The sequence below is a fragment of the Pipistrellus hanaki genome, assembly GCF_964339955.1.
Source record: "Pipistrellus hanaki genome assembly, chromosome: 4".
In the NCBI taxonomy this organism is placed as follows: domain Eukaryota; kingdom Metazoa; phylum Chordata; class Mammalia; order Chiroptera; family Vespertilionidae; genus Pipistrellus; species Pipistrellus hanaki.
The window spans coordinates 94,497,712-94,524,329 of record NC_140506.1 but is presented as its reverse complement, the minus strand read 5'-3'; the positions used below and the strand labels follow the sequence as shown (position 1 = coordinate 94,524,329).

The 26,618-nt window shown below is 56.1% G+C and overlaps 1 protein-coding gene across 1 annotated transcript in view; it reads right to left on the bottom strand.

Annotated features, from left to right (window-relative positions):
* The window catches only part of SBK1 (SH3 domain binding kinase 1), a 48,135-nt gene extending 22,330 nt beyond the window's left edge, over nucleotides 1-25,805 (bottom strand). The window contains exon 1 of the mRNA XM_084882961.1: nucleotides 25,021-25,805. The gene's annotated coding sequence lies outside the window, so the exon portion shown is untranslated. The remainder of the gene's footprint in view (nucleotides 1-25,020) is intronic.
* Nucleotides 25,806-26,618: the final 813 nt, after the last annotated feature.

The following is a 26,618-nucleotide window of genomic DNA, read 5'->3' as shown; positions in this document are numbered from 1 at the left end:
GTAGAGAGAGACTAGAGAAAGAGAAAGAGGGAAGGAATTCCTCCCCCTTCTTTCTTTTCTTCTTTTTTATTTTTATTTATTTTATTTTTTATTTTTTAATATATTTTATTGATTTTGTACAGAGAGGAAGGGAGAGAGATAGAGAGTTAGAAACATCGATGAGAGAGAGTCATTGATCAGCTGCCTCTTGCACACCCCCTACTGGGGATATGCCCACAACCAAGGTACATGCCCTTGACCAGAATCGAACCCGGGACCCTTCAGTCCCCAAGCCGACGCTCTATCCATTGAGCCAAACCGGTCTCGGCTTCTTCTTCTTTTTTAAAAAAGAAGAAGGCATGGCTCAGTGGTTGATCATCGAACTATGAACCAGGAGGTCACGGTTCAAATCCTGATCAGGGCATAAGTCAGAGTTGTGGGCTCAGCCCCCTGTGTGGAGTGTGCAGGAGGCAGCCGATCAATGGTTCTCTTTTATCATTGATGTTTCTATCTCTCTCATTCTCCCTTCCTCTCTGAAATCAATAAAAAAAAAATTATATTGATTTTTTTTTTTTTTAAAGAGAGAGGAAGGGAGAGATGGAAACATTGATGAGAGAGAAACATCAGTTGGCTGCCTCCTGCATGCCCCCTACTGGGGATCGAACCCACATCCTGGGCATGTGCCCTGACTGGGAATTGAATGGTGACCTCCTGGTTCCTAGGTCAATGCTCAACCACTGAGTCATGCTGGCCTGGCTCCATTGACTTTTAGAGAGGTGGAAGGAAGGGGAGAGACTCTTAGAGATGGTGGAACTGAGAGAGAGAGAGAGAGAGAGAGAGAGAGAGAGAGAGATCATGACAGAGAGAGGTGGTCCTGGCTTGTTGGCCTGCATTAAGAAGGACTTGTTGTGTAGGAAGGACCCCTCCCCCATGGCCACCATCATGCCAGGATGTTGCTGCTGGTGACCAGCCCCTACAGTGTCATCAGGGACCTGGTGGCAAGGTGACAGAGCAGCTCGGAGCTGTGTGGGTGGAGAGAGCTGAAGATGATGACATTTTGGGCAAAGGTTACAGAAGACACTGCTAACGGGAGCTCCGCTAGGAGCAGGAGCTTCTCAGGCCCCAGGGAGCCAGGGCTGGTCACTGCTGAGAAGGGAAACCAGGAGTCCCTCCAGAACCCGCCACGAGGGTCAGCTGCGGGGGCACGCAGCTGGGGCGCGGGAGCTCTGCGTCTCTCAGTGGCTTTGTGGAGAGTCCATTCTGAACTGAGAAACACAGTGTTCCAGCAAGAGTTCCGAGGAGTCCCACCGCTTCTGCGGAAATGCCAGTGTGACCGGGCCAGCGGGATGCCACTGATGCTGGCGAGTGCCCGCGCCCGCAGAGCGGAGCGGGAGGGAAGCCTGCCCTTTGTGACAGGCCGAGCTGCTGAGTCGGACTCGGACTCGCTGCTTTGAAGGGAATTCTGTTTCTTGCAGCGAAACGCCTGCCAGCAGACAGGAGGAGAACATCTCCTCAATAACGGGGTGCTGCCCTCGGGAGCGGAATGCAGGAAATGGGCCGGGGCGGGGCCGATAATGGGAATCCATCCTCCTCTGCAATTTCTTTCTTTCTTTTTTTAAATTAAAAACATCGGACACAATTATGGTAAAATGTTTACATTGATTCTAGCTGTGGATCTGCACAGGTTTGCACTTTTCAGCATTTTCTTTCCAATAATTAAAGCCTATTCAGTGGAAGTGTTTTTATTTTTATTTATTTAAAAAAAATATTTTTATTGAGAGGAAGGTAAAGGGAGAGAGAAATAGAAGAGATGAGAGAGAATCACTGCTCAGCTGCCTCCTGCACACCCCCCACTGGGGATTGAGGCCGCAACTGGGCACGCACCCTAACTGGGAATTGAACCGTGACCTCCTGGTTCATAGGTTGATGCTCAACCACTGAGTCACGCCGGCTGGGACAGCAGTGTTTTTAAGTGGGATCTTGCAGGAAGAACCCCAATAACGTTTCCATTGTGTGATTCTGCTTTCTGAAACCAGGTCCAAGAACTGTCTGAAATGACCTCATTTCTGACTCGGAGAAGCGTGGGAGCGGGGAGTACATTTGACTGCCTGGTCCCCTGGCACCCGTGCCCGTTGCTCTGGTGGCTCTGAATGCCGGTGCCCGAGGGCCTGGCTGTGGCTGTTCCTCTTGGGAGGTGTGGGGTGAGGACTGGAGGGGCCTCGTTAGTTCCGGGGAGCGGGAGCACCGTCCGGGACCCTCAGAACCCAGGCAGGGCTGCTCAGCGTGGGCCAGGCCCAGCGCCCTTTGGGGAAGGGTCTCCAAGCATCCCGGGTCATAGGCTTTGGTCCTCCCCTGGGGCTGGTTTGAAGATGTCCTAGTTTGGATTTCCCAGAAACAGACCCTGCTTAAGCCAACTCGAGAGCAAACAGTTGACTTGGCAGGTGGTCCTGGGGAGGCATGGGGAGGAAATGGGAAGGCAGGGACCAGGGTGCACCATCAGGCAGGTTACCACTGCAAGCAACCGGCGGCGAACCCCTGGGGGCTCTCAGAGACCGTGTAGAACATGCATGGACACGCATAGCACATGTGTTACAGCCCAGGTCCTGTGGGCCCTCAGTGGGAGCTGCTGGGGGAAGGCAGTGCTGTGGCTGTGGGCAGAGCAGCCCTGGGGCTGGGGAGGTGAGGGGTGGGAGGTGGAGAGAAGAGGATGCTGCCCAGTTGGAGTGGGGAGGGGCCCGGGGAGCTATGGGCGGGAACAGACCACCAATCTGCTACAAACCACCAGCCCTTAGAGCGGGGCCCTGGGCCTGGCTGGATGCCCCCCTATTCCAAGGGGAGTAAAACTCTGCTCTTCAGCGTCAGATGTCCCCATCTTTGAGCAACAGAACCCCACGTTCCTTCGGGGACCCACACTCCTTGACATAACACCCTCCTGCAGCCCCCTGGCCACCTGACGGCCTCTGAGGTGGAGCTGTGCCCCCCGCCAAGCCGATGGGGTGGGACTCCCTTCCCATCGCCCTGGCGGAGGGTGGGTGTCGGCCTGGAGCTGCTCCCCGGGGAGACCCCCTGGAGGAGGGAGCCAGCACCGCAGACAGCGGAGCCAGGAGATGGAGGAGGCAGAGCCTCCTGCCATCATCGGAGCCCCTGGGCCCAGCCAGGCCTGAAGGCGGGCTTTCAGGCTGCAGTCCCAGGGCCCGGCTCGTGCTATGTCAGCGGGACTCGGGTCTCTGTCAATCGCAGCCCCAAGCTCTGTGCACCCAGTGTACATGTGGATTTCCGAAGGGCTCAGAGATGCAGGTGTAGATGGAAGAGTCTCCTCTCTGTCCCCATCATCACTGCTGCCTCAGCATCCCAGTCTGTGCCAGGGGCTTCTCTGAGGGGGCTCAGCCTGCCCAGGAGTCCCTGAATCCTGGAGACCAGCTCCTGCCCCCTAAGGGTGGCACACGAGGAGATGGGGGGCTCACAGCTGAGCGTGCGGAGTGGGTGCCTGGGCGGCCACAGGGGGCCTCTTTCCCGCTAAGCTTGGGGAGTCTCGGGCTCCCGGCCGGCCGAGGCATCCATGCAGTCCTTCACTCACACTTGTCAGTGGGCACCTGCCACGTGAGGACTTTAGGATGAAAGGGTGGGCTGCGTGGACCATCCTCGCCTTCCGGAGTTTCCACTCTTGTTGGGGAGACACTACACTGATCACCCCAAACATGTGCAATGGTGAGGTGAAGAGGCAAAGGGCCATCCCAGTGTGCAGGGCCCATGATGCCTCTCCCCACTCCCGTGTTGATTGGCCATCTCCCCCGGAGCCTGCCCGGCCGCGCAGATGCTCTTCCTCCTCAGGATCGTGTCCTCAACTCCAGCTCCAGGAAGCCTCCCCTGGTGCCGGCCTGCAGCCCGCCTGCCACCAGCACAGCCCACCTGCTCTGCTTTGTTTTAGTTCCCGGGCAGGTCAAGGGCAGCTGAGCTCCTCCCACAAAAGCTTTTCTTTCCTCCCTCCCTCCCTCCCTCCCTCCCTTCCTTCCTTCCTTCCTTCCTTTCTTTCTTTCTTTTTTTAAAAATTTGTATTGATTTCAAAGAGGAGAGGAGAGGAGAGGGGAGGGGAGGGGAGGGGAGGGGAGGGGAGGGGAGGGGAGGGGAGGGGAGGGGAGGAGAGGGGAGGGGAGGGGAGGAGAGGAGAGGGGAGGAGAGGAGAGGAGAGGAGAGGGAGAGAGCTAGAAACACCAATGATGAGCGAGAATCGTTGATCAGCTGCCACTGGGGATTGAGCCCACAGCCTGGCCATGTGCCCTGGCCGGGAATTGAACCATGACCTCCTGGTTCATAAGTTGATGCTGAACCACTGAACCACACCGGAGAGGCCCAAAAGCTTTTCATGCCATCTCCCTGCTCAGGATTGCGTCTCCAGACATTTATTAGGCATCCAGAGTAAGCCAGGCACTCCCACAAGGCGAGGCCTTCCCCAGGGGAGAAACTGAGGCACCGAGTCTAGAGGTCCTGGAGAGGGACCGGGACACCCTGGTGTGCGCCCTTCTTGCTAGTCATCCCTCCACCCTTGCTCAGGCCGGGGGACCTCCCAGTCAGCAGCCCAGGCAGGTCCCAGGCCTTGTCCATTCCTGGCACCCCAGAGCCTGCCTGGGGTCCCCCTGACGCCCAGGAGCAGCCCCCTCTGGCTTTGCCGCCATCCTCCAGCCCCTTACCCTCAGGGCCTCTGTGCATCCCCACCCACTTCTGTGGCAGCACAGATCTGTGCCAGGCTGGGCTCCGAGCATTTTACCATGTCAACTCATTTTTTTTTCTTAATTTTTAATCTTTATTGTTGAAAGTATTACATACGTTCCCTCCCCCCCGCGCCCCCCCCCCCCCCCCCCCGATTGACCCCATCTAGTCTGTCCCCTACCAACTCATTTAAACCTCACAATAACACTGAGGTGGTATGTACAGTCATTATGTATCTAAGACAGAATGAAGCGCTCGCTGAGGTTCATACACTAGCTGGGACTCGAACCCAGGCAGGCTCCAGAATCCAAGCCCCTAACCCCCTGTGCCATTCAGGCCGTCCGTCCACGCCAGCCTCACCTCCTCCGCACCTCCAATTTCCTATACATTCCATCCCTCTCCCCACCCACCTCCCTGCTCACACTCCAGCCTCCGGGCTGCCGAGGGGCGCTGTCCGGTGCCCTGGGCCTCAGGGAGGGACACAGGTGCAGGCCCCATCCACGCCTGTGCCCTGCCTGCGGGAGGCGAGGCGGGGCTGGGCCAGGGGCCTGGAGGAGGCAGCAGGGTAGGAGCTGGAGGGGGCTGGGTGGAGCCGGCCTGTAAGCCCTAATTAAGTCAGTTAATTAGGTGGGGAGGAGAAGCCTGTGGGAGTTAACGAGCTTGGCTAATTAAGTGGATCCTGGAGAATTGTTCAAATTCTAGGCTGGGAGAGAGGGGGGCTTAGGCGGGGTGGAGGGAGGGGACGAGACGGGTGTCATTGAGGTCTGCAGACACCACTGGGGTCGCAGGCCACTGAGGCCACTCCCAGGACCCGCGGGGACCACCACGGGCTGCAGCCACCTAGGTCTGGTCTGGAGTTACCTCCTCGGGGCCATGTACCTGCTGACAGCTGGGCCTGAAGCCCCCATCAGGCCTGGTCTCCGGTCGCCCATCCCTCAAGGCTTAAAGCTAGACCATCTTTGGATATTTCGGGGGGCAGGCATCGGGCCCTGACCCAGGACCCTTCAGAGGACCCATGACCACCACCTACACATCTACCCATGATTCCTTTGGCAGAGCATGCGCACACCGGCTGTCACTGCCAGAGGGGGACGTGTAGGGCACGGACCCAGCTGACAGATGAGACCCTCCAGGGAGGAAGGGGCTTGCCCTGCTCACACGCAGACCCCGGAAACGGGCCCGGGGCCGGGGAAAGCTCCTTCCCGGCCCGGGCCAGTCACTGGGAGAGGGAGACTGCACTGACCCGGAGCGGAGGGCTTTCTCTCACATGGCCCGTTTCTCTCTAACTGCTGGGCCCTGGATCACAGCCGCAGTTCCCAGGGATGGAGCACGCAGCATGGGAGGGGGGAGCACCTGACACCGGGGCGGTACACACAGAAGGGAGGGGGAGGGTCCCTTCAGAAAGCAGGAGAACGCTTTCCTTTCTGCCCAGGTCTCTCTCAGGCTGTCCTGGTGTCTCTTTACATTTAAAAATATGTCTTTTGCTGAAACCGGTTTGGCTCAGTGGATAGAGCGTCAGCCTGCGGACTCAAGGGTCCCAGGTTCGATTCCGGTCAAGGGCATGTACCTTGGTTGCGGGCACATCCCCAGTAGGGGGTGTGCAGGAGGCAGCTGGTCGATGTCTCTCTCTCATCGATGTTTCTAGCTCTCTATCCCTCTCCTTTCCTCTCTGTAAAAAACCAATAAAATATATATTTTTAAAAATATGTATTTTTATTGATTTCAGAGAAGAAGGGAGAGGTAGAAACATCAATAATGAGAATCACTGATCGGCTGCCTCCTGCACCCCCCACTGGGGATCGAGCCCGCAACCCAGGCATGTCCCCTTGACCAGAATTGAACCCGGGATCCTTTAGTCCACAGGCTGATGCTCTATCCACTAAGCCAAATCGGCTAGGGCTCTTCAAAATTTTAAAAATTGATTTTAGAGAGAGGAAGAGAGAGAGAGATATCGATTGGCTGCCTCCTGCATGCACCCCAACCAGGGATTGAACCCACAACCTGGGTATGTGCCCAACAGGAATTCACTCTTTGGTGTACCAACCGATGCTCCGAACCACTGAGCCACCCGGCCAGGGCTGTCATGGGTTTCTTATCTGCTCTTTAATGTCCTGCTCCCTCGGGCACGGGGATACATGTGGGACCAGGGCAGGTCCTCCCGGCACCCCAGGCCACCTATTACACACCTGACACTGAATCTCAGCCACACACAGGACAGAGCGGTGACTGGGTGGGGGAGGGAGTGGGCGCCGAGAGCCACCCGGGACAGGGGCGGGCGGCACGCTCCTCTGCCTGTCAGACTTCACTTACAAACCCAAAGATGAAACGATCGGAGCTGCAGGATGCCAACCACAGAGCACGAGCCCCAAGTCCTCGGCCCGTGGGACTGCACCGCCCCCGTGTGACACGCAGGCTGACTCAGCCCCAGCAGGGCAGCTCCGCATGCTTGGCACTGTTACTGCCGCCATCGTACATGTTCACACATGCCTTCATTCATTCATTCATTCATTCATTCCTTCCTTCCTTCATTCATTCATTACCAGATATTTGTTGCGTGTCTCCTGTGTGCTGGGCACTGTTTCCGATAAATAGAAGAATCCCACCCTCATGCATTCTCGTGAGGGGAGAAAACAACGAACAGGGAATGGGCTTAAACGATTAATGCTTCAAGGGATGTGTGAGGGGGATGAAGCCCGGAGGGGACAGAGCGCACAGGGAGGTCCGCGCAGAGGCTGCCTCTGAGCGGGCGGGGCCTGTGCTGGGGGGCGGGGCCTGTGCTGGGGGGCGGGGCCTGTGCTGTGGGGCGGGGCCTGTGCTGGGGGGCGGGGCCTGTGCTGTGGGGAGGGGCCTGTGCTGTGGGGCGGGGCCTGTGCTGTGGGGCGGGGCCTGTGCTGGGGGGCGGGGCCTGTGCTGGGGGCGGGGCCTGTGCTGGGGGGCGGGGCCTGTGCTGGGGGGCGGGGCAGGTGCAGTAAGCCAGCCTGAGGGAGCAGCAGTGCAAAGCTTCTCTCCCCGCACCCCCCCAGGCCAGAGGGCCCTTGGGACTCGCTTCACAGTCCCCAGGTGGCTGAATCCTATGGGCCTCCGAGTGAAACTGCAGCCCAGCTGGGGGCGTGGCTGGCCTGGAAGGCACTGGCTGCAGAGGGGCGGGCAGAGTTCCGGCGAGGAGAGTGGGTGCTGGAGCACCTCTCCCCCCCCTCCCCGCACACATTGTCCCGTTTGGGGCTCGTGGGAGAGCCCAGGCCCAAGTCTTGGCCTTTGCAGCGGGAGCGCGGGAGGAGATGGAGGGAGGGGGAGAGTCTCTCAGGGCCAGCCTGAGCCTGGGCTTTGGCCTGAGCGAGGTGGGAGGGTGTGTGAGGCCCCAGCAGGCTTCCTCGGCTGCTGTGGGAAGACAGAGGGGGGGGGAAGAGTGGAAGGGAGAGGGTTCTGCACCCCGCCAGGCGGGAGAAGACAGCTGGTCGCAGGAGGAGCAGGGTCTGCTGACGGACTGGACAGTGGGGAGGGGTGTGTGTGTGTGTGTGTGTGTGTACATGCACGTGCTCAGTTTGCCCTGGGCAGCTGGACCATGAAGTTTTATGAACAGCTGGGGACCCTGAGCAGCTCTCTGGTCTCCAGGATTCCTTGTCCCTGAGGGTCTGCTGTCATTTCTGGGGTACCCCACCCCTCCATCTCTGCACTTCTGCCTGCCGGCGGCCAGTGCTGTAAGGCTGCGGCGCGGACATGTTTGCAGGAACCCTCTTAGGCACGGTTCCTGCGGTTCTCCCTGCACGGGTGGCCACTGAGGTCCTCGCAGGGGCCGGAAACTGGAGAGCCCGCCCACCTGCATGGCTGCCTTCCCTCCCTGCGGTCCACTGCTCTCATGTGGGAACATGGTGTCGGACGCTCAGAGCATCCAATTTTCCAAGAGAAGTTAGAAATCCGGATCTTAGGATGTCACCTCCTGATTTTTTAAATACCGGCAAATCATTTTTAAAAAGTCCGAGCTGGCTAAAGCCTCATGAGAGCAAGGACAGAACAGAGGCTGCTGGGTGGGCAGAGGCCCACAACCTCGCGGGGGTGGGGATGGGGGCAGGTGGAGGCCTCTGCCCACCTGAGGGTGAAGACACCACTGGTCGGGCAGGAGGGGCGAGGGGCAGTTAGGAGGACGGCTGCGAAGAAGCGCCCCTGCTAAGCCACGTGGGCCCCAGGTGGTGACGTTGCTCCGGGGGGCACATGGTGACTAGGCCAGGGCAGGTGCTGGTCCGGGAGCCGGGAGGGTGAGACCAAGGCCAGGATGAGCCACCGGTGAGGTTTACAAGACAAGAGCTACAGCAAGCCTGAGCAGGAAGCCCAGGCACGGAGGCCACCCGCCCCCCTCCCGCCCTCCTGCCCCAGCCTCCGCTGTCCCCTAACCAAGAAAGTTGGCCTCCATTTCTGGCTCTGATCTGGCCTGGGCAGGGCTGGGCTGAGGGGCTGCAGGAGAAGCAGAGAGAGAGATGGAGGCGGCGGCAAAGCCTCCTCCAGCGCCAGGACGCTCAGCCATCCCCCGTGCGGCCTGTGCCTCATCCATCCTCCCACCAGCCTCAGCAAGGGCGGAGCTGCCCTGGGCCCCTTTGACCTCTGGTGAAACTGGGCCACGGAACGGTCGGGTAACCTGGCCAGGTCACAGGGCTCTGGAGTTAAACGCAGGATGTGTGGCTGCAAAATCTGAACTTGGAACACAGAAGCTGTCAGTCAGAAAAAGAGGCCTGAACCACACCACCGGCTGCCTGCTGGGGCCGGTCCCGCATGTGTGCGCGCAGCGCTCCCTCTAGTGGCCGCTCCGCCGCAGTGCAGGACGGACTATGGGCCCGCTAGGCTCTGGGTTCGTTCTTTGTTATTTTTTAGCCCTGGGTTCTGTCTTCTGTCTCTGTCTCTGTTTTTCTGTCTCTGTCACCCTGTTCACTCCCTGACTCAATAGGGGAAGACCACAACCTCCCCATCAGCTCATCTCCAACCTGGACATGCGCCCCTTCCCAGCTGCTCCTCAAGACCACTCTCTGCTCAGCCTCCCTCTCCCATGCCAGCCCCTGGACCTTCTCGTTGCTCCCCCGTCCGTCTCTTTCTCTCGGCCAGAGCACGGTTCTCTGTCTTCAGCCGTGTTTCTCAAACGCTGCTCCGTGTTATAAATGCAGCTTAAAGAATCCTGATGCCCAGGCCACACACAGAGCAGATAGATCGGTCTCATCCCACTGTCCTTAGCTATTTAGGGGACGGATCTCGGCGGGGATGGAGCTGGCCTCAGGCAGCCTACAGCAGGCCTCTCGGCTCCCTGACCCTGCTCCCAGCTCACACCCAGATGGAATTACCTCCCCCACCCTGAGGTCTCTATTTTTGTCCCCCTCTATATCCCTGTTCATCCTCTCCTTTTTCCTTGTTTAAATATATCTTCATTGATTTCAGAGAAGAAGGGAAAGGGAGAAAGAGAAAGACCAATGGTGAGAGAGAATCATTGATCGGCTGCCTCCTGCACATCCCTTACTGGGGATTGAGCCTGTTATACAGGCATGTGTCCTTGACTGGAATCGAACCTGGGACCCTTCAGTCCCCAGGCCGATGCTCTATCCACTGAGCCAAACCGGCCAGGGTCCTGTTCCTCCTCTGCATCACTTGCTCTGGTGCCCACATGCAACGGCTCTTTGACCTCACGGATGGCCAACGCCCATTCCACCGCCCCCATCGCTTTCTTGCTGCTCACCAGCGCCTTCTGCCACTACCGTCCACCTCAAGCCGCTCAGGCCCTGCCCACCATCACCCCAGCCGCTCCCTGGAAACCCCCTCCTGCCTGGCAAACCACCCCACCCTGCTTGCTGCTTACACTGAGCCAGCCAACACTGCTTGGAGCGTCCCACCCGCCTGGACTGTCCACTCACTGCCCCGCAGCCCTCCATGCCAGCAGTTGCTCTCCCACTCCCTGGCCGCGCCCCTCACTTTAATTTGCTGTGAATCTCCTAGGGGTAGCGGGGAGGCCCCTAACCAGCCTGCAGCTGGTGCCTGTGCTGCGGTTCGCGCACCCCACTCTGCGTGGCCAGGGGTTGGGTGTCCCTCTCCCTCCTTCCCTCTCCCCTCACCCCGGGGCTCCCCCTTGCGGAGGGAGCCTGGGTCGGTGCAGTCCCATGGCCTCGGGCATAAAGCACAGACCCACCGAGCTCCTCCCTCCGGGCCCCTCCCGAGGCCACCCCTCCCCTGCGTTTGCAGGGACCTTGTTCCTTCAGGACACCCCTCGCTCCCCACACACCGTCCTCCTCCTCTCCCAGGACCACACCCGCCGCACCGGGCCAGGCTGCAGGCTGGGCACTTCCGCTGCCACCTTAGGGGACCCCGGCCCCTCGCAGAGCAAAGCTCCCGGAGGGAGTTGCCTCTGCCTCTGCTCTGCCGCCTCCCGGACTGTCACCTCCTTCTGTAAATGTGGTTTTAATATTTATCCGAGTCAAACGTGCCCAGGGCTTAGGATGGAGAAGCACAGCAGCCTCACCCCCATCTCCCGCCGCTCCAAGACAGTCATGCTAACTCTCAGTGACGTGCGCCTCTGTGTCCCCCACCGCATGTTTACATCGCTCCGTTCCGCTTAGGCCTCACCTACCCATGTCCCACTTCGGAAGATGAGGGTAGACCCCTTACACTTCCCCCTTCTTCTTCTTTTTTTTTTTTTTAAAAAAATATATTTTTATTGATTTCAGAGAAGAAGGGAGAGGGAGAGAGAGAGAAACATCGATGATGAGAATCATTGATTGGCTGCTTCCTACATGCCCTTACTGGGGATCAAGCCCACAACCCAGGCATGTGCCCTTGACCAGAATCGAACCTGAGACCCTTCAATCCGCAGGCTGACGCTCTATCCACTGAGCCAAACTGGCTAGGTTCCCCTTCTTATTTCCCACCCTCCCATTACAGTTGCATCATCCTAACACTGGTAAGGCTGGCAGTGCTTACACCGTGTGGAAGCATTATCCACAGCCTTAAGTGAAATACAATGGTTTCTTTTCTTGTCTCCCTTTCCATAATGGACTCTATTTTCAGAGCGTTTTTAGGTTTCCAGAACAACTGAGCAGAAAGGGCATCTCAGTCCGTCCCCCGGTTTCCTGCGAAGAACAGGCTGCCTCAGCGTGGCGGGGACCCTTGTTCCAACCGGCAAACCAACACGGAGGCACCGGCATGAACTGAAGCCCGTAGTGACACAGCGCTCACTCTGAGCGTCAAAGTTACGGGTTTTGACAGATGCAAAGTGTCACGGACCTGCCGTTACAGGGTCATACAGAAGAGTTTCACAGCCCCCCAAGCCCCTGTGCTCCTCCTCTCCTTCCCTCTCTCCCTCCCTTCCTATAAGCCTCCGGCCACCAGGGACCTGACTGTCTCTGCAGTTTTGGCTTTTTCAGAATTTACGTTGTTGGAATCGCACAGCCTCTTCAAATTTGCTTCTTTCACTCAGCAATACCCATGTAAGGTTCCGTCATGTCTTTTTGTGGCTTAGCAGCTCATTTCTTTTCTTTGTTTTTGTTCGTTTGTTATAAATACATGTGTTTGGTGAGTGAGGGTGACAGAGGGTGGAGACGCACGGTACAAGCTGGTATAGGCTCCGGGCCGAACAACACCGGGACTGAGAGTCTGGCCAGCAGGGCGGCCGGCAGCACCCCGGGCCACTGAGCCAAACTCTCAGGGACTGAGAGTTTGGCTCAGTGGATAGAGCGTTGGTCTGCGAACTGAGGGGTCCCACGTTCGATTCCCGGGGCCTGTCCCACTTGGCTGCCAGGGTGCCGGCCGGGGTCCTGTCCAGGGCAGCCTGGCCCGAGGCCCTGGGCGGGGTGGGCAGCTGCATCTGGGCTCAGCTCACATCACTGAGGGCCTGGGGGGCAAACTCAGGCAGGACGGAGGCTGCCGGGGGCAGCCAGAGCGGCAGTGTCTGAGCTGCCTCTGTCCCCCCTTGCTTCTGCCTGGGCTCCTGCGCCCGCACCTGCGCTTGGTGGTGGGTTTCTGCTGCTCAGCGTGCAGCCGGCCTGGCCAGGGGCAGAGCGGCCTGCAGAGGGGCTGCTGTCCGCGATGGGGCCCAGGTGCAGCCACTGCACCCCCTCCCCCGGCCACAGAGGACCCTGTCCTCCTGAGCTGGTGATAGGGCTCCTTGAAGAGGCTCTCGGCAGGGCCCATGGGGTCCGAGGAGTCGGTGATGAGGGGGGAGTCGGTGATGAGGGGGGAGTCGGTGATGAGGGGGGAGTCGGTGATGATAACATTGAAGGCCTTCATTCTGTTTCCCGAACTCAGAACCTTCGCCCACGTGCAGGGCCCGCTTTGAGCTGGAGTAGCCATGGCCATGCCGGGAGGGAACTTTTTAGGGACTTGAGTGACAGCCTCCTCAATCTGGCGCTGGGCCCACATGCTGCAGGGCGGCAGGCTGGCTGTCATCTCCGGGTGGGGGGACGGGCACTGGGTGACCCGGTCCAACGCCTGCCTGCGGCCTTAACTCCTACTGCAAAGGCAAGTACCTCCTGGTACGAGTGCAGGGACAGGGCCGCGGCCGGAAGAGGTGGAGCCGTGGGGACCCAGCTCCTGAGGGGCGCGCTGGTGGGGGCAGGGGTGGGCTGTAAGCCCACAGGACCAGCTCCGCCTGTCACCCACGCCCCAACCGCGCTCATTTATTTTTATTACTATTATATGGATGTACCATAGGTTTTTTAAAATATATATTTATTGATTTTTTTTTTTACAGAGAGGAAGGGATAGAGTTAGAAACATCATCGATCAGCTGCCTCCTGCACACCCCCTACTGGTTATGTGCCTGCAACCAAGGCACAGGCCCTTAACAGGAATCGAACCTGGTACCCTTGGGACCCTTCTATCCACTGAGCCAAACCAGTCATGGCTTTTTTTTTTTTTTTTTTTTAATTCATTCACCTATTAAAGGACATATTGGCTGCCCCAAGTTTTTGGCAGTTATGAATAAAATTGCTATAAATAATTATGGCAGGTTTTTGTGTAGACATGTTTTCAACTCATTTGGGTCAATACCAAGGAATGCTGTTTCTGGATTGTATGGGAAGACAGGCTCAGCTCCGTGAGACGCTGTCTTCCGCAGCTGACTGTACCATGTGCAACCTACCCGCTGGGACGGACACTTCCTGCTGCTCCACAGCCTCACCAGCATCCTCACCAGCGTCCGGGCTGCCAGGGGTGTTAGTCTCCTAACAGGTGTACAGTGGTGTCTCATTGTTGTGTGAATTTGCTCTCCTCTAATGACATATGATGTTGAGCATTTTAAAATGCTCATTCGAGCCCTGGCTGGTTTGGCTCAGTGGATAGAGCGTTGGTCTGCGGACTGAGGGGGTCCCACGTTCGATTCCAGTCAAGGGCATGTGCCTTGGTTTCAGGCACATCCCCAGTGGGGAGTGTGTAGGAGGCAGCTGATTGATGCTCCTCTCTCATCGATGTTTCTAACTCCCTCTCACTTCTTCTCTGTAAAAAATCAATAAGATACATTTAAAAAAAATAAAATGCTCGTTCGACATTTGTATATCATCTGGTGAGATGTCTGTTCAGATCTTTTGTCCATTTTTTAACTGGGTTGTTCATTTGCTTATTGTTGAATTTTAAGAGGTGGTTTGTTTTTTTTTTCTGTGTGTGTGTGTGTGTGTGTGTGTGTGTGTATTTTGGATAACAGTCTTTTATCAGGTAAACAGTTTTTATCAGATCAGATGTTTTTTGTAAATATTTTCCTCCCATTCTATCATGGCTTGCCTTCTCATTCTCTCTCTCTCTCTCTCTCTCTCTCTCTCTGTTTTTTTTTTTTCTCCCCCCCCCCCCCTTATTGATATTTAGAAAGAATGGAAGGAGAGAGATAGAGAGAGACACCAGTGTGAGAGAGACACATCAATTGGTTGCCTCCCTCATGCCCCCCACCAAGGCCAGGAGCCTGCAACCGAGGTACGTGCCCTTGACCAGAATCTAACACGGGAACCTTCAGTCCACAGGAAGAGGCTCTATCCACTGAGCCAAACCGGCTAGGGTGTCTTCACATTCTCTTAAGCATGTCCTTTGCAGAGCTGGAGTCTTAAATTTAAATTTGTTGCCTTTTTCTAAACAAATGTTTTTGGCTGAAACCAGTTTGGCTCAGTGGATAGAGCGTCGGCTTGGGGACTGAAGGGTCCTGGGTTCGATTCCGGTCAAGGGCATGTACCTTGGTTGCCGGCATATCCCCAGTGGGGGGTGTGCAAGAGGCAGCTGATCGATGACTCTCTCTCATCGATGTTTCTAACTATCTCTCTCCCTTCCTCTCTGTACAAAATCAATAAAATATATTAAAAAAATAAAATAAAATAAACAAATGTTTTTGTTTTCTTGGGTTTAATAACCTTGTAAAGGGGAGAGCTTGTTTTTCTATGTGTTTATGGCTCATTCAACCCACATTCTCTCCAAGTTGTATATAAATCTTTCAAAAGTTCAAATACATTAGGTATTCTATCAATTTCATCTTGAAGAAGTCTTTTCTAGAACCTTCTGAACTGCCGGCCCTCCAGGCCTGGTGCTCAGAGGTGCTGCTCTGGGGTCCCTTCACCATCACCGTCACTTCTCTCTGGTGTTGGCTCCCCATTTCCTGTTTGTTTGTTTTTAGTGAAGCCATTCTCCAGTAGCTTTCATAAGGAAGAGGTAAAATTTTTGAGCCCACGTAAACCTGAGACCTTTTTCCTACCCTTGAATGATTCATGGGTTAGCTGAAATGAATTGTCTTTTATACTGTGTAATACAGCTCCAGGATATTCTGGTTTCTAAGACTGTGGTTGAGAAGTCTGATGAAATTTTGATTCTTGATCCTTTCATGGATATTCTTCTTGTTCTGACGTTCACTGGGGACTGGCCCCCATGTGGGTCTACTGACAGGTAGTGGCCCTTTCAGTCTGAAAATCCAGGTTCGTTCTGATAAATGCTTGAAATGCTTCATTGTCTATTTGCTTTCCATGGTTTTCTCCATTCTCCTTCTGGAACTCCTTTGCTGCGGTGTTAGATTTCTGTACTGGTCTCCTAACTTTCTTACTCTTTCTTTCCTTCTCCCACACCGTGCCAGCCATGAAGCCCCACATGGTTCTCCTTTCAAGACAGAACTTTGTCCCTCAGATGTGAGGAGTGAGGTTGACAGAAGGCTTTTGAGATCCACTATAACCTGGCAATCAAGACCCAGGTCTTCTTGTGCAGTGCCAGCCAATGACTGAGCACTGTGGGGGCACTAGGGCCTGGCCATTCCTGCCCAATGTGGGGCTCCTCTAATGGACAGTCTTTGCTTTGGGGACCCCACCGGGTTGGCCAAGACTTGGTTGATGTTCATCAAAGTCAGGCTCTCCCTACCCAGGTCTGTTTCCCTCCTTTGCTTGTTCCACAGGTGAAGGATGGTCTGAAGACTCTCCCTGCCAATCCTGTTTCCTCCTCTTTTATTTCCACAGGCATCGCCCTCCCACCCCATGACTCCCAGTGTCATCTCAGCTTCTGTTTACTAGAAGATCCAAACTGACACGTCTTTACTTTTTGCTCCACTTTATGGAAAATTTCCTCAACTTTATTCTCTAACTCAGGGTAAGCAAATTTTTTCTTTCTTCACTTCAGACTTTTTAATGTTTCATACAGCAATTATGGTGCATTCAGGAACTCAACCTCCCAAACCCCACCAGGAGGGCCCTCACCCTGCCCTCCCATCCCATTTGAAGGCCCCAGGGTTTAGACTGGAGGAAGGGGAGGTGACCACTCATCTGGGACTGATCCCAGAGACTGTCCCTGCCCTGCAGGGTTTAGGGGTTAACACCGGGCATCACCCACCCCCTCCCACATGCCCATCCCTGCCTGTGCACACAGACACACGTGGCTCCTCACTGAGTTGGTCAGTTCCTGGCAGGACCCCTACTCAACAGCACTGAGTGGGATGGGGGCAAGAGGGTGCACATTTTTTCTTTAAAGGGCCAAATGATAAATATTTTAGTCCTTGCAAGCCATGTGGTCTCTGTCACAACCACTCAACTCTACCAGTGTGAAAGCAGCCATAGTCAGGTCATAAACGAACGGGTGGAGAGAACCAGGATGGCAGCATAGGTAAATGCTGGTACTGTCTGCCTCCCACAACCACATCAAAATTACAACTAAAATACAGAACAATCATTATTACCATTACTCAGAACCGCCTAATATCTGGCTGAATGGAAATCCTACAACTAAACAAGTAAAGAAAGTACATTGAGACTGGTAGGAAAGGTGGAACGTGAAACGGGCTGGGCCTATACCAACATATGGCATATTTTTAAATTGGGAAGGATATCCCCACTGCAGAGGCCTCCCATGAGAACCAAAGGGCCCCAGCCCCACACCATACTCCCCGCCAAGTGTTCTAGATCTGGGAAGAGACGTTCCATAACCTCAGGCTGTAAAAACCAGGAGGGGTTGTGGCTGAGCGACACAGAGGCTGCTGGAGACCCAGGCAGTCCCTCTGAAAAGGGCTGGTGCCCAGATTTACTTGGACTCAGTCCCATTGTGCTGGGACAATGGCTCAGGGAGGTGGGGGTGGTTCCCAAGGACATACGGGGAGGAACTAGATTGTCTGGCATCAGAGCAAGAACTCAGGGGCAGCTATCTCCCAGACAGGAGAAAGCTCACAGCGGTTATGGTTACTATGCTGACACCTTCCCCATTGCAGAGTCGGCTGGCAGCTATATCTGAGTCTTCATCAGCATGGTTCATTCTGTTCATTCCACCTTGGTGATTCCCTGAGACCCCAGCCCACCCAATTTGCAGCCCCACCAAAGTTGTTTGCAATGGCTTTTCCATATGTATGGCCTGTCGCGACTCTGGCTTCAGACATTTTAAAAACCTCTCAAACAAGCAGCAGTTGGGATCAGTGTGCCCTATATCTATCAATAAAAATAAGAGGCTCAAGACCCAGCACTAGCACCAACCTGCCTTGCTTCACAGCTTCACCTGGCCTGGCCACTTCCAAGCCTAATACAAGAGCAGCCATCTACAGATTGCTCTGTCACTGCTGCTGGGTGATCCCAGGCAATGGTTATCTTTGCACCACCCAGGAGGCTCCAGAGCCAGTGCACCGGTGAACAGCTTCAGACCATACCAGATTACAACTCTACACATCCACAAGTGACACACTAAAGGACAGATTCAGCGAGCACCAAATCCCCACCAAAGCAAGTCCCGCTCCATAGGGGTGTCTCTGCACAGCAGCTCCCCTCACTGTAGTCACAGCTGGTCCTCACAGCCAATTGGCCTGGAGGTCAATTCCTCTAAGTTACACCAACAGCAATCAAGGCTCAAATACAACAAAACTGTGCACACAGCCCACACGGGGGTGCCTTAGAAGGATATCTCCACTGCAGAGGCCTCCTCACGTGCCCACCTCAGGAGACGGGGTAGCAGGGGTCTGAACCACTGGGCCCTATAGGGCACCTACTAGACCGCTCTACCAATTCCAGGAGGCATACAGCTCTACCTAATATATAGAAAGAAATACAGGGAAACAGCCAAAATGTGGAGACAAAGAAACATGTCACAAATGAAAGGAACAGAGGAAAGCAAACTACTGGATATAGAGCTCAAAACGATGGTTATAAGGCTGCTTAAGGATCTTAATGAGAGCTTCAAGGAACCTAGTGAAACTTTCAAGAATCTTATAATAGTAAGGATTTAAAGGACATGAAAAAGGTCCAGTCAGAAAGGATACACTAATTGAAATGAAGAATAATTTACAGGGAATAAACAATATAGTAGAGAATTCTGAGAATCAAATTAATGACTTGGAACACGAGGAAGCAAAAAATACCCAACACACACACACAAAACAACAAACAAACAAACAAACAAACAAAACCTAATCAGAAGAGTAAAAAGAATTTAAAAAAATGAAGGTAGTGTAAGGAGCCTCTGGGACAATTTCAAGCATACCAACAGTTGCATTATGGGGGTGCCAGAAGGAGAAGATAGAGAGAGAGCAAGCTATTCAAAATTTTTTGAAGAAATAATGTCAGAAGACTTCCCCTACCCGGTGAAAGAAAGATACTTACAAGTTCAGGAAGCACAGAGAGTTCAAAACAAAAGAAATCCAAAGAGGCCCACACCAAGACACATCATAATTAAAATTCCAAAGGTTAAAGATAAAGTTAAATGCAGCCAGAGAAAAGCAGTTATTTACTGATAAGGAGCATCCATAGGACTGTCAGCTGATTTCTCAATAGAAGCTTTGCAGGTCAGAGAAAGTGGCAAGAAATATTCAAAGTGATGCATTGCAAAGACATACAACCAAGATTACTCTACCCAGGAAACCTATTATTTAGAATAGAAGGTCAGATAAAGAGCTTCACAGACAAGAAAAAGCTAAAGGAGTTAATCACCACCAAACCAATATTACATGCCATCAGTCACACATCCCCTGAGGGCTCCTGGACTGTGGGAGGGCAAAGGCTGAGGGATTCCCCGAGTGCATGAATTTTGTGCACTGAGCCTCTAGTAACTGATAATAAAACAGAACAACTGTAACAATGAGAGTTATGTGAATGTCGTCTCTCTTTCTCTCCAGTAATTTTTATATTTTTCTGTCCACACGGATTTCTGACTCTGTGACTGTACCTTACTGGCAGGAAATGGCCACTTGCCCCTGGGGTCAGGGGAGTCGTTGCTGGAGCCTTCCGTACGTGTCCTCCACCCACAGAGGTGCTGCCTTCTTCCCACCTAGGCATTTACCTCGCACTGCGGCTGCAACTTTTGCAGTTTGAGGTGCGACAGCAAAACTAGCACGAATGCCACCGTTTCACAAATAGAAAACTAGTTGTTACTGTGGATCTTAGCGACCTCAGCATACGATTCTTTCCTTTCCTTATTAAGTCAAGAACTTTCACCTTTTCACTTAAAGGAAGCACTTTATGGACCTAGCTGGCTTTGCTTAGTGGGTAGAGCATCGGCTTGCGGACTGAAGGGTCCCAGGTTCGATTCCAGGCAAGGGCACATGGCTGGGTTGCAGGCTCGATCCCCAGTGGGGGGTACGCAGGAGGCAGCCCATCAATGATTCTCTCTCATCATTGATATTTCTATCTCTCTCTCCCTTTCCCTTCCTCTCTGAAATCAATAATATATATAAATGAAGCACTTGATGGTTTCTCTGAGGCAGATCTGAATGGCCAGCGTCACCACTCCTGCGCTTTGGGCCGTGAGGAAGTAAAATAAGGGCGACTTGAACACAAAAGCACAGCGATGGGCGAGGGAGCCTGATGGCGCTGGATTTCGTCTCACTACTCAGCATGGAGTGTGATTTAAAACTTACGAGTCGTTTTTTCCTGGGATTTTTCTTTTATTTGTTTTCTTTAAATTTTTATTTATTTGTTATTTTTTAAATTGATGAGAGAGAGAGAGAGAGAGAGAAAGAGAGAGAGAGAGAGAGAGAGAGAATCATTGATGTAAAGAAACATTGATCGCTTGTCTCTCCCATGGGCCCCTAACCAGGACTGCACCCAAAACCTGGGTATGTTGTGTCCTGACCGGGAATTGAACCCGCCACTGTTGGTGCACGGGATGACACTCAGTCAGCTGAGCCGCACTGGGCAGGGCTGGGATTTTTCTTTTCATACTTTCCAACCGCAGTTGACCTCAGGTCACTCCACGTTCAGAAAGTGAAACTGCGGATTACCCACTGCACGGCCTGAAATGACCTCTCGCTTCCTTCCGATGGGGCCCCAGGACACAGAACTGAAATGTGCGTTTCAACCCACCGTCTTTAACCAGAAGTCTCCGCTCAGCCCTGCTTCTGTCTGCACTCCCCCCGCCCCCGGAAACGGTCTTATCCCAGGCAACGTGGACTTCTCCTCAGTCACTAAACCCAGCCTGCTTTCCCGCTGCTCACACCTTTGAAGTCAGTTGTCCATCCCTCTCTCTTCCCAGGGCACCTTCTCCTGGCTCCCATGGCCGCCCACACCTGGCTTTCCTCCCACGTGGCCAGCTGCTCCTCCTCTTCCACCCTCATTGGCTTCTCCTTCCCGTGACCTCTAAGTCGCGGCGCTCCTCAGGGCTGGACCCTGGGCCTCTCCCCGCCCCTCTCTCTGTGTAACATCATGGCCTCCAACGCCACCTCTGTTGTCGCAGGTGGTCTATCACCAGCCCAGAGACCCCCTTGACGTTCCAGACTCTCAGTGTCAGGTCCTCACTTGCCATCTCCTCTTGGACCTCTCACGTGCTCCTCAAGATGGAAGCTTCCGTAGCAGGATTCCTGAGTTTCTCACCATGCATGCCTCTTCCCTCCCGGAGCCTCTCATCATCCATCCCAGAAACCCCAGGTTTGTTCCCCACCCCCTTCCTTCTTCCTCAAGCCACCAGCAAGTTCCGCCTCCTAATATATCTAGAAGGCATCTACTTCCTCAAGGGCCGCCTCTGTCTAGGCCACCGCCACGCCCCCTCCACCATCACCGTGACCTCCATGTTGTGCTCACTCTGACCCAGCCGCCACGGAGTCTCCCCAGAGCCGCTGAGTGATGGCTTAACATGTCAATCAGGTTGTATATCGCTTCCTGTGCTTAATGAAAAGCCTCGAAAGGCTCCCCAGTCCCATCCAGAGAAAATCCATTTCACCGTGGTCCACAGAACCTGTGGGACCTCCTCCTACCGGTCCCTCCCCGTCAGCTGTGTCCTTCTCCCCACCATTCACTCTGCCCTGGCCACACTGCCTGACATTCCCGCACACTCACCAAACTCCAGCCTGCCTCGGGGCCTTTGCACTCTCTGCTCCTGCTGGATGCTTCTGCCTCCATTCTGCCCAGCTCCTTCTCATTCTTTCTTAAAATATGTTTTTATTGATTTCAGAGAGGAAGGGAGAGGGAGAAACATTAATGATGAGAGAGAATCATTGATTGGTTGCCTCCTGCAGGCCCCCTACTGGGGATCCAGCCCGCAACCTGGACATGTGCCCTTAACTGGAATCGAACCCAGGGCCCTTCCGTCCGTAGGCCAAGGCTCTATCCATTGAGCCAAACCGACCAGGGCCCTTCTCATTCTTTAGGTAGGAATAGCGATGTCCCCACCATCCTTCTGGCTATGTTTCTAACGGTGGGCTTTGCACACTGGCGACCATATCCATGTACTTGCTTGCTTGTGTTTGTTTGACTCCCCCGGTAACATAAGCCCCAGGAGAGCAGGGACGGCATTTTCACCGCCCGCTTTCTAGCGGCTCACGGAGCGCTCAGTGAGACTGTGGAATGCGTGAGCGAATGGACACACTGGACACCTGTCACATAGCAGGTGCTCTCACGCATACCACGTGCTTTTTGTGGTGTTTCACACCAGAGCCCGTGGACTTGTCGCCGCTGGACCTGGTTTCCCAGTTTCGCTTGCAATTAGCTGTCCTGGCTAACGAGTGTGGGCGGAAGTGAAGGGGGCTCAGAAAGATTTCACTCGTGACCCCCGTTCTCTTTCTCTCCATCTGCCAGTGGCTGCAGAGGGTGGTGACAGAGCCAGCAGGTGGGCGGAGCCTGAGTCCCCAAAAGACTGAGGGGGTAGAGTCTCCCCCTCCCCCACCTCTAGACTTTGCATAAGCAGGAGAGAGGCTCTGCTGAGTCAAGCCATTGTGATTTCCAGGCTTATTTGTCACAACCTTAATGACTACATCCAAGCACCTGTGTAGGCGGGTGAGCAGCGCTGTGGGTGACGCTTTTGCTGACATGTTTTCATCACAGGCAGATGCGCTCTCTGAGGGCCGCTCCTCACGGCTCCGGGGAGCCCAGGACGCGGTGCTCACTCTCCATCGCAGCGCACGCGTGGCGTGCCGTGTCCCAGGCGCCGTGTCCTCACCAGGCCCTCCAGGGAGGCGCCTGCCATGCTCATCCCTGGGCCTCAGCAGCCAGTCCCAGGAGGCCGCAGGGAAAGGCTGTTGAATCCACAAATGACTGACCTGGTCACCTACACCCCCCATCGCCCCTCTGTCCCTGGAAGTGACGAGAAAGCTCAGCTGTCTGACTTTACAGAGGCCCCGAGAGAAGACACGCTTTCCCCAGGGCCACGGGGAAGAGGATGCAGTGGCATCAGCACGCCCCACGGCGGCAACATGGCCGCCCTACTGGGAGGGAATCCTGGCCTGGGAGGAGCGGGGTCGGGGGGCAGGCTGAAGCCCCCAAGGTGACCCACCGACCCCTCTGCCACTGGCCCTCCTCCGGGCGGACAGAGCACTCCGGGGCCCCCTCCCCCCACCCCAGCAGCACGCAGGCCCCTGCAGCTCCGTGCTCACATCACTCAGTATTTTTAGCTTCACCACCTGGCACCTGTGGTCAGTGCCTCTGCCCAGCCTGGCAGTGTCCTCTCCCCAGAACTTAAAGGGCTAGTATCTACCAGCAGGGTAGCAGACTGCAAACATAGGCCACCATACTGCCAGCGCAGGAGGCAGAGGGGCCTCCCCTGAGAAGGGGATCCCCAAAGCTGGAGGTGGGAGATGGGGGAGGAGGAGGGACGAGGGCAGGAACTCATGGCTGCCTGACCCTAAGGCCTGTGTCTCTCGTTCCCGGGCCTTCCGAATGCTGCTTTGCTCAAGCTGCTCAGCTGGGGACTGAGTAAAATCACACACCCGTCTCCTCTGAGGCCTGAGCCTGCAAAACCGCCAGGACAGTGTGTATTTTGTAACAATCAACTCTGATGATTGTGATGTCCTGTCTCCCCGTGTCATATTCATTCATTCATTCATTCATTCATTCATTCATTCAACAAGCATTGTGAACCCTACAATAAATACAGCAACTCTTTAGGGCTTCGTTGCTTTGGAGTTCAAGAAGCACGTCCACATCTACGACCTGGCGTTCTGAGTCTCCTGACGTGGTCTGGGCTGTAAGACAGGCCGGTAGGGCTCCTGGGTGGCCAGCCTTCCCTGGCCCCGAGCACAGGGCACCCACGCCTACCCAGGCGCCCGGCACTCTCACACCGACCTGCTTGCTTGTCCGTCTCTCCCAGCAGGCTGTGACCTCTGAGGGCTGGGCCCCAGCCCCACAGCAAGGCTGGCCTCTGAGGGTGCTCAGTCCCTGATGACTGTGGCAGAAGCACCCCCTCATGTCACAGATGAGGGGACAAAGGCCCCCAGAGGGAAACTCACAGGCCAGGGGTGAACAGAGAGGTTCCGGGAGGAAGTAGCCCAGCCAGCAGGGGCCCCCAACCCTCTCCCCCCCCCCCCCGCCCAGCTCTGCTGCGAAGGGCTGGAGGGCCACCTGGGTTGGCCCCGAGCCTGCCCTTCTCCCCACCAGGGCCGTGCTGACTGAGGCGGTGACGGACGGACGTGTGGGCGGGCTGGGTCACTGCAGAGGTGACCTTTGTCATCCCTTTAGATTTTGCTGTCCATCCTGGGAGCCTGAGGTCACAGGTTGGGCAATGCATTTGGCCAGAGCCTGGGTTTCCCTGCAGACGGGGTGGGGAGAGCTGGCCATAGGGATGATGGTCCCTAGGGCACAAACCCTCTTCCTCATGGCTACACGGAAGTCACACGGGCTCCCACAAACATGTACATACACTCACAAGCACACACTCACCCCGAATACCCAGTCACATAAACCTTCACTCCCCCCCCACCACACGAATATACCCCGACAGATATTTCCACTCACTAATTAATTTAACAAAGGCTCAACCCATCCTGGCCGGTTTGGTTCAGTGGATAGAGCATCAGCCTGTGGATTGAAGGCTCCTAGGTTCGATTCCAGTCAAGGTTGTGGACTCCATCCCCAGTGGAGGGCGTGCAGGAGGCAGCTAATCAATGAGTCTCATCACTGATGTTTCAATCTCTCTCTCTCTCACTCTCCCTTCCTCTCTGAAATAAATATATCTATAAAAGATCCAACCCCATTAGGTGTCAGTTCAGTGCAGGGAGTAAAGGTGACTCTTGGCTCCGGGTGGAGCTGGGTTCCTGAAGGACCTCCCAGCGGAGGGAGCAGTGCAGCGGGCCCAGGCTGGGCTGGCTGGGCGGGGAAGAGAAGTCTGGGCAGAGTTTCCCAGGGTGAGTGCAGGGAGCAGAGCGAGATGGGTGGGTGGGTCAGCTAGATCCCACAGGCTCCGAGTGCCCGACCGAGTGTCCATTCCATCCTGTGGGAGCCGGGGAGGGCTCTGAGTGGGAGCACCATGACCCAGGGGAGAGGGCAGAAGGGTCCCTGTGGACCAGGACGGGGAGACAGAGCAGAGGCAGGTGGGAGACCTGAGAGTCTGGTGCAGGGAGGTGGAGCCGGAGGGTAAGCAGTGGACACAGAAACTCCAGAGCAGGCCCGCCAGGCCCCAGGGGCCCCACGTCTGGGCCCTGTGCGCCAGCCCTGCCCACCCCCTGCCCGCCGGGGCACTGACCTCTGCAGCGGCACCTCTTCCAGCAGCTCCTCCTCCTCCTCCCTGTGGAAGCAGATGAAGCAGAAGGCGGGCGCCTCCTCCGGCCCGCAGCCCAGGGGCCAGGGGGGCGGCAGCTCCAGGACCGGGCAGGGGTGGCGGGCGGCCGGCTCGGCGGCATCCTCCGCGGCCTGGGCGGGGGTCCCCGAGCCCGAGCGCTCCAGGGTCAGCAGCCTGCTGGCCTCGGGGCCCCGCGCCCGCCCGCCCGCCACCTGTGCCTTCGCGCTCAGGTTGCCCGTCGCCTTGGCGGGCGGAGGAGCCCGTGGCTCGGTGTGACCGGGACTCTGTCCGGACCCACGGCCTTCCAGGCGCGGTGCGGGGCCGTGGGCGGCGTCCGGGCGCCGCACTCGGGGTGGCTCACTGAGGGGCGAAGGGCCGGCGGGGCCCCGGGCTGCCCCTCAGCCGCCCACTCTGCTGCTGCCCGTCAGAGGCGGGACTCGGGGGAGAGGCTCAGTTGTCCCGACCGTCTGTCCATATGTCCGTCCGGGCGTCTGCTCCTCCCTGTCCAGCCAGCGCGGCAGGAGAGGCGGTTCCCCTAAGAAAGTTTGTTCTCCTGGAGTGGGTGGCACGGGTGGCCTCCAGGAGGGAGGGTCAGGGCCCGAAGCGGAAGGTGGGTGAGGGTCAGGGGAGGCTGGTTCCGTGCCCACACTGTCCCCAAGGCGAGCTGGGGCCCGGGGGTCCCCACTGGGCTCTGCCTCTGCCTAGACCGGCACTCCTCAGTCCCTGCTCCCTGCGCCCTGCTCCCTGGACTGGGATGGGAGCCGCTCTGGCAGACCGCTAGGCTGTGGGTATTAATAGCTCCACATTCTTGCTGAGAAGCGGGGAGGTTAACTCCTTCCCTGCCAGAGCTGCTGGGGCTGGCGAGCTGGGGGAGCAGGTGGCCACAGCACAGGGAGCAGAGGGATGGGCGTGGCCCCGGTTCTGCCCCCCGCTGAGCCTGGCCTGCCTCTCCGAGGACCCTCCAAAGCCACCTCCGGCATCCCCAGCGTGCCGGGGCCACCTGAACCCGCCACTGGTTCTTCCGAGAGCTGGTGAGGCGGGTGGCTCAGGGCCGCACCTCTGGGATGGGCAGCGCTCTGAGCTCCTGAGAGCATCCCGGACTCCGCCACCCACACATCTTCCCCTCAGCTCCCGGGTTCCCCTCCCCGCCTCTCAACAGTCAGCATCACGGACGCTGGGTCCAGTTACGTGGCTGGCGTCCCACGGGGCCTGCCCTGATGTACTGCGCACGGCTCCCGGGGCGCCGGAGATGCGCTGCACACAGCCATCTGCTCTCCTGGGGAGCTCAGAGAGGGTGGGTGGGGGGAATCCCGGAGCAATGTGTTTGCCTGAAAATGTTTGCTGAGCACCTGCTCTGTGCCAGGCCCCCCCGCAGTCCAAAGGGCAGACCCCATTCCTGCCTCAGTGGGCGGGGCTCGTGGCAGGAGGCCAAGGGGACCGCAGGCATCTACATGGGCCCTGTGTGCATTAGGAACCAGTGCTCCCCCCTCCCTCCAGGCAGGTGCAGCACCCCCCTCCCCGCTCCAGCCCCAGCCAGCTTGTCGTGTGGATCGCAAGCCGGG